General features: G+C 35.8%; 1 protein-coding gene across 13 annotated transcripts in view; it reads right to left on the reverse strand.

Annotated features, from left to right (window-relative positions):
• Zbtb20 (zinc finger and BTB domain containing 20) overlaps positions 1-7,094 on the reverse strand; it is a 1,008,106-nt gene that overhangs the window by 271,552 nt on the left and 729,460 nt on the right. For all 13 annotated transcript variants that reach the window (XM_023717586.1, XM_023717591.1, XM_023717596.1 and 10 more), the window contains one exon: positions 2,904-3,019. The gene's annotated coding sequence lies outside the window, so the exon portion shown is untranslated. The remainder of the gene's footprint in view (positions 1-2,903; positions 3,020-7,094) is intronic.

A 7,094-nucleotide genomic window follows, 5' to 3' on the forward strand; every position in this document is an offset into this window, starting at 1 on the left:
AGAAGCAGAAGCAGAAGCAGAAGCAGAAGCAGAAGCAGAAGCAGAAGAAGAAGAAGAAGAAGAAGAAGAAGAAGAAGAAGAAGAAGAAGACAAGCATACATCACATTTCCAAAATATTTCTATAAAAGAAAAAGGATACTTATCCTTAATATTATGACTTCTATATAACACTATATAGAGGATAAAATATGCTAGGAAGAAGAAATAGAACATTTAAGAATTGGAGTTCAAGAAAAAATTTGTCATTGTTTATGATGATATAGATGTCCATGTAGAAGAGCGAATTATAAGGTTAGCTATTAAAAGTAATAGGAGAAATCAGCAAGGTTGGTGAATGAACATATACCGATAATAACCAATGAACTGAAATGAAAGACTAAGTCTATACATAAAGCACAAGAAACTAAGTTAATGTGAAGAAATTAAAAATAGGGGCATAAAACATTCATGAGAAAAATTATAAAATACTATTAAAGAACACAAAGAAAGACCTAAAGAAGTATAGGTATTGAGTTAATGGGCAGAAGACATATAAAAGTTTTACTTCTTACTCCCGTTATTCTCCAGTAGCAATGTAATTTCAAATAAACTTAGCAGAATATTTTTTAAGGCATTTGGTTGTTGCAGGGTACTATGCAGCTTGGACTCATGGTGATCTTTCTGCTTTCAGCCTCCCCAGCATTGGGATTCCGGGTGTGCACCACCACACCTGGAATCTGGCTGGCTCAGCCTATCCTGAGGGTGGGGCCGGCTGTGGTGCTGGTGACTGAACCATAGTCCCTGCGTTTGCCTATGGTTGCCTAAGAAGGTGCTTTAGTTCACTGAGCTATCTAGCTGGCCCCTTAGCAGAATTTTTGATAGACTTAATTATCCTCATACTGGAATAGGAATGAAGTAGATTTACTTCACTAATAATAAGAATATTATTAAGTTATGGTAAGGCACTGTGATATTAGTCTAAAGATAGAAGAATAGTATACTGAATAAAATAAAAATCCTGAAAACAATTTTGATGTAAGCAAATGATGATATTGCAAATCAGTCAGTAAAAGATGACTAATTTGTTAAATAGTGCTATGATAATTGGATTATCCATATTGAGAAGAATAAGATGGGCTCATGATCTAAATATAGAAAGCAAATCTTTAAAACAGGAGAAATTATAGGGCATATGGAAAGATTTCTTAAATAAAAAAAAAGCACAAATCATTAAGGAAAGCATCAATAAGCAGAACTGCATTAAAATCAGAAGTTTTTCATTTATTATTATTTCTTATTTTTTTTCTATTTTAGGGAAGGGCCTACAGGGTCGGAATCATAGTGATCTGCCTGCTTACAGCCTCTCAAGAGCTGGGATTACAGGCATGCACAACAATGGCCAGTCTCAGTTGCCATCTCAGTATGTCCCGTGGGTGGGGCCGGCACAGCAGGCCTGGGGATCGAACTCCCTGCCCCTGCACCTGTTTGCAGGTGTTTTAATCTGCTGAGCTATTTGGCCAGCCCTAAAATCAGAAGTTTTTTTTTTTTTTTTAATAAATGTTACTAAAGGCACAGTTAAAAGAGAAACTACAAATTGGGAAAAGATGTTTGTATTTCCTATGGCCCAAAGGTATGAGAATGCATAGTATTATAATAAAAACAAAAAATAACTAACTTCACAGCAAAACAGAACAAAACAAAAGAAAACAAAGAGAGACTTTAATGGCTTATAAATGAAAAAAATTAACTGAGAAATTATTTAATCCTCTTTAGGTTGATAAAAATTTTAAGTCTGACCATTTCAAATGTTAAGAAGCATGTGGAGAAACTCAGATTACAAATGATGTAAAGGCCAGGGAGATGGCTCAGTGGAATAAGCACTTCCCTGGCAAGTGCAAGGGTCTGAGTTCAATCCCTGGTTCCACCAAAAACAAAAAACAAAAATAGTGTGTACAAACTATGTAAATTATTATTTTGAAGAGAAGCTTTACAATGTCTTGTAAAGTTTAAAATTCATGTTTCTTCATGCTTAACAATTCTACTGCCCCGTATGAACATGTACAGAAATATTAATTTGTTATTGAAAACATAAGAAATTATGTCTTATAGTGTCAAAATCAATACATAGTTAGAGTGATATATTTAGGAGAATGACCTTAAGCTATAAAATATGCTTTAGATAAAGTTCTAATGATTGTTATTAACCTTTGCTCAAAGTCCTGGAGAATATCAAGTTTAAGAAGACATGAGGGATGCTTCCTAGGGCATACAAATGTTTCCCATGGCTATTTCACACCGTTAGGGAGTTTAGCTTATCAAATTATACATTTAGTTTTCCTACTGTAAGCAATTTCTAAGAGAACAGTAATAGAAACAGGCTTAGAAACAAATATTATTTCAAATTATTAACTTTATTTTACTTGTGTTGTGGATTCTTATATTTATTGTTCTTGATTCTATGTCATTCCTTTTGTGTGTGAATTACTTCACATTAAAACATTTTTATAAGACTCAGATCACCATTTTTCCTAACTAGAATTAAGGTAAAGAAAAACAATAGTGCCATTTTCTCTCTATCATTTCTAGGGATAGATTCCAGTATAGTAAGAATTAATAAGCACCTCACAGCCAAACATACTTAACTAACGATCATTTTGTTCAATCAAAAGCAACACTTTCAGTTCATTTCTTAACAATGTGCAGAATCTTAGTCATTATTAAGTGAGTGATCAAAGAAACATATCTTGAATATAGATAGATGTTATTAGTGTACAAAGATTATTTATTTAGGCTTTGGAACTGACAAAATGAGAGATTCACTGCAGGGACTTTTCTAAAGAGAAGTAAAAGGTGATCTGGCAATCAATATTGCTATTTGGTCATGGGCTTCATCTCTGGTTTCAGAAAAGAAAAAGAGGAGGTACCTTTTCAACGCTGCATTTCAAGTCCACCATATGGAAAGCAAGGTTTTATTTCAGCTAATTCTTCTTTTCTCACAACGTAGCGGAAATGTGCCAGCCACTGCTACTCTCGCCACCAGCTACATACAGTACAGATGTTTAGAACACATGAAAACAGAAATGAAACAAAAAGAAAAATAAGTTTTGCATAAATAAAAATAGAATATATAATTATCATAATTACAAAAGGTACATTCATATTTAACTTTCCTGCCTATGTTAAACAGAAGAACTCAAAGGAAGAAAATGTTGAAACTTCAATGTTTTATCCAAACTAACAACTATGAGAAGAAAATAAACATGGCTAAAACTGGGAATAAAAAACAGATTTCTGTTAATCAGATAAAAGACTTTTTACCTTCTAGAATGCTAGACTATAACATACTTAAATAAATACTTATTAAAGGAACAGGCCTATTTGAAAAAAATGTTTTTAAAAATAAAGTTGGAATTCTCTAAGAGGAAAAGCTCCACTGAAATCATAAAGATTCCTTACAGTACTCAGATAAAATACAGGTTAGAAAGAAATATTTTAAATCTGTTCAAATGCACATTCTATAGATAGCTTAGCCATATGAAGGCCCCATAAAAGCAAATATCCCATTAGGTTAAGCACATAGGTGCAAATCATTAAAACGAGACTGTCTTCATCTAAAAGAAAGGTTTAAAAAATGTACTGTAATGTCTGAGTGGGTCAGGACTAAACCGAAAGTCAGACCTTGGCTTTAGGTTTTGTTTTGGCACAATCTCTGTGTACCTTGGTTTATTTTATTAAACATTTTGGGATCTGAGCATCCTCACCTCTCAAGTGAGAGAGTGTGATCAAAACCTCTTATCCTTATATTCTGTAATGGATCTAATGAAATTATTCCAGTGTAAGATTTTTTGTTTACTGTTTCTTCTGCCTTTGCTAACTTCCTTAGAATAAATAGAAAATTAAGCAAATATTAACAACACACACTAATCAGATGTCCCTCGGATTGGAAGTCAGAAACTTTTTTTTTTTTTTTTTTTGCTTTTTTTCTGCCATACTTATTTCTGAATGTGTATTTTAAGAGTTCCCATAAAAGGATTTTCTATTTTTCAGAATCAAAAACAGTATATAATTTCTTAACCATTTAAATTCTAATAAGAAAGAAAACAAAATCATTATGGAAATTCTACTAGGAACTTAGACAAAGAATTCAGTAAAACTCTATTTAAAATTCAAATTGTTCATTCACATATTTTCTTTTGCAGAAACTTGGAATCTCTGCCTCAAACTAGACTCACTTTTTCAGGGACAATATTCTTACTTTTGGAAAGCAGAGGGCCTTCTCATGCCCTTCCCACCTATCCTCTGAGGTAGTTTTTCCACAAAGCAGAGGTATAGATTGCAACATGAGATATTTGAGGTAAAGTAAAACATTTCATATGGGAACACTACTGCAGACAAGTTGCCAAGTCTAAAAATGTTAGGGCCTACCACCATTTGGATAAGAAATTTGGTTCTCATGGCTGAACAATCATAATAATTTTTACACAAGATTTAAAAAAATGAAAACTCCTGGGGCAGTCACCAGAAAATAAGTCAGAAAATGAAAGTTTTTCTTGTTACTATTTGAACCAGACTAGACAGTAACAGTGTACCCTTAACAGACCTGAAGGGCCTAAAAAGAACACAAGGTACCTGACACCTTGGTGAATAAAAGAAGCTCAGCTTTATGAAAAGGCCAAAGACTTAGGGCAAATACTCCACTGTTCTAAGTACTGATATTCCATGACACCAACAAAAGCAGAAACTTGGAGGACAGGGTGGGGGGGGGGGTGTTGTGGGGGGGGGTGCACAGGCAAGGTTCCAATTACAGGATCCAGCCAGGTTCTGCTTGCTGATAAGGCTGGGACCCAATGGAATGCATACCAGAGAACACCAAAGTGGCCCCCAGGGGAGAAAGGCTCCTCAGATAGACAAGTCAGCAGTTGCACAGAGTGCGAGCACTCCCTGCTGGTAGCTAAGTTGGAGATGAGCTGAAGATATGTTTGGAAGGACTGCCTGAGGTTTCTGTTAGGAGGCTTAAGGGAGATACATTGCTCTTTATGAGACAAGAGCCTGGCTCTCATGAAGTTTAGATAGCTCTAGATATTATGCTGAATGAGAAGGAGATTAGTATATAATTTTCATTTAAGTTTCTCAGCTACTAACATTAGATAAATACACACAGGTATGTGATTGTGCAGGGGGCTTGGGAACACAGATGATATGGGAGAAAATGAATTTCTATGCAGGTCATTTTACTCCTGCAAGAGCAATCCTTCGTATCATTCAGTGTATTAAAAACATTTATGTTTTGGTAGGAATCCTATCAGTAATTTTATGAAACTGCCAGGTAAGTCCACTCCATCACCACTGCAACAGGTGGCCTTTGTGAATCTGCAGAGGCCTGAGGCAACAAAACCAGTAACTTCCTAGTGCCCTGCTCTGCTAGGGTTTCTTTTTATAATAAAATGAAGGTCAAAATAGCATCCTACAAAAAAGCAGCAGTATTTCAACTGCAGGAATAACTTGCTTGTCATCAACTTGTTAATGCAATAGTCAAACATTTCTTTGACATGTTACAGTATCAGCTAACTTCAGTAGATAAAGGGTCTAGAACAGGAAGATGATGCAGATGCTTTAGCTTGGAGGAAGGCTTAAAAGAGCCAAAACGTCAGCAGGGCTTGTTTGTTCCATACTTTCCATCGGGCTCTGTGAAAGAAATGTTAGATTACTGCAATGACAAGTTTGTGACAAGCAAGTCATTTGTGCAACTGGTGCGCTCCTGCTTTTATCTGTTTACCATTCAGACTTGTGAATGCCATTTCAAGCACTCACAGGATTTCTGGCTCCCATTAAGGGGAAATGGTTCCTCCATGTTTAGAATTTTCTGCCTCAAAGAGAATTACTAAGCAATTATTTATCCCTGTGGTCACAGTGTCACACAAAAGCACTCTTCGAGTTGTTTTGTTGGATTCTGAATCATGAAATGGAGTCCCTAGGACTGGATAGCTTGGAGCATCAAAAATTTCTCATCTAGTTTATTGGAATGACTACAAAGCAAGTCTGTGAGAGTCAATAAAATTGTGGCCAGCTTGAAATACCTTGCTCTTTTGCTCTGGGATCATATATCAAGGCCATATGCTTTAAGGCACATAAACTCACTTGTAACAAGTAGATCCTTAGAAGCTAAGGCTTGGCTGCGGACACTGACAGTGGAACTAACATATGATAGCTTTGGTGACAAGGACTGCCTTGGTTGTTGAGCATGGAATTTACACTACTTACTCCCTATGTTGCATGGATAACTAAAGGGCTAGTATAAATCCAGAAAACATATTAACTGTGTGATGAGAAGTGGTATCATAATATAACATTAACACTTGAGGTCATATTCAGTAGGCTCATTTTTTTACAGCAAGTGGAGATCCTGGCAGATGTGAAATCAAGAATTCAAGATCTTCCCAAGAATTCGAGATTCTTCATTTGAAACTACCCAGTGATTTTTGGCAACTTATTTTAATTTCCTATGAGGAGAGTAGAAAATTATAATAGAGTACCTATTCTCTGTTCACCTAGCCTGCATGGTCACAGGGTCTATGTTATAAAAAATAAAGAGTGCCTTTACAATTCAAGGTCAAAAACTCTATGTTGTATACTATTTTTATGGCTTTAAATTTTTGTACATTACTGGTTTTGAGTATACAGTCTAGTTAAGTGTGTGTGTGTGTGTGTGTGTGTGCGCGCGCGCACACACACGCGTATTATGGGGGATTGAACCCAGGGACTTTATACTGAATTGCATTTGTAGACTTTTTTATTTTGGGACACTAATTTCCTAGATTACCTTGGCTAGGCTCAAATTTGCAATTCTCCTGCCTCAGCCACCTATAGTGCTGGGATTATAGGTATGCCCCACTATGCTCAGCTAATTTTAGGCATAACTTTACAGAACAGCGGAGCATGAGGTTTTGAAGTAGGGAAATATACATATATAGCACAAACTGGAATGGAACTTGCAGTGATCCTCTTGCCTCAGCCTCCTGAGAACTGGGATTATAAACATGTGCCACCATGCTTGGATCTCTCTCTCTCTCTCTCTCTCTCTCTGCCTTGTTTGCTTCTCCTCTCCCTTCTTCTTT

Source organism: Octodon degus, unplaced genomic scaffold, assembly GCF_000260255.1.
Source record: "Octodon degus isolate 3935 unplaced genomic scaffold, OctDeg1.0 scaffold00053, whole genome shotgun sequence".
In the NCBI taxonomy this organism is placed as follows: Eukaryota; Metazoa; Chordata; class Mammalia; order Rodentia; family Octodontidae; genus Octodon; species Octodon degus.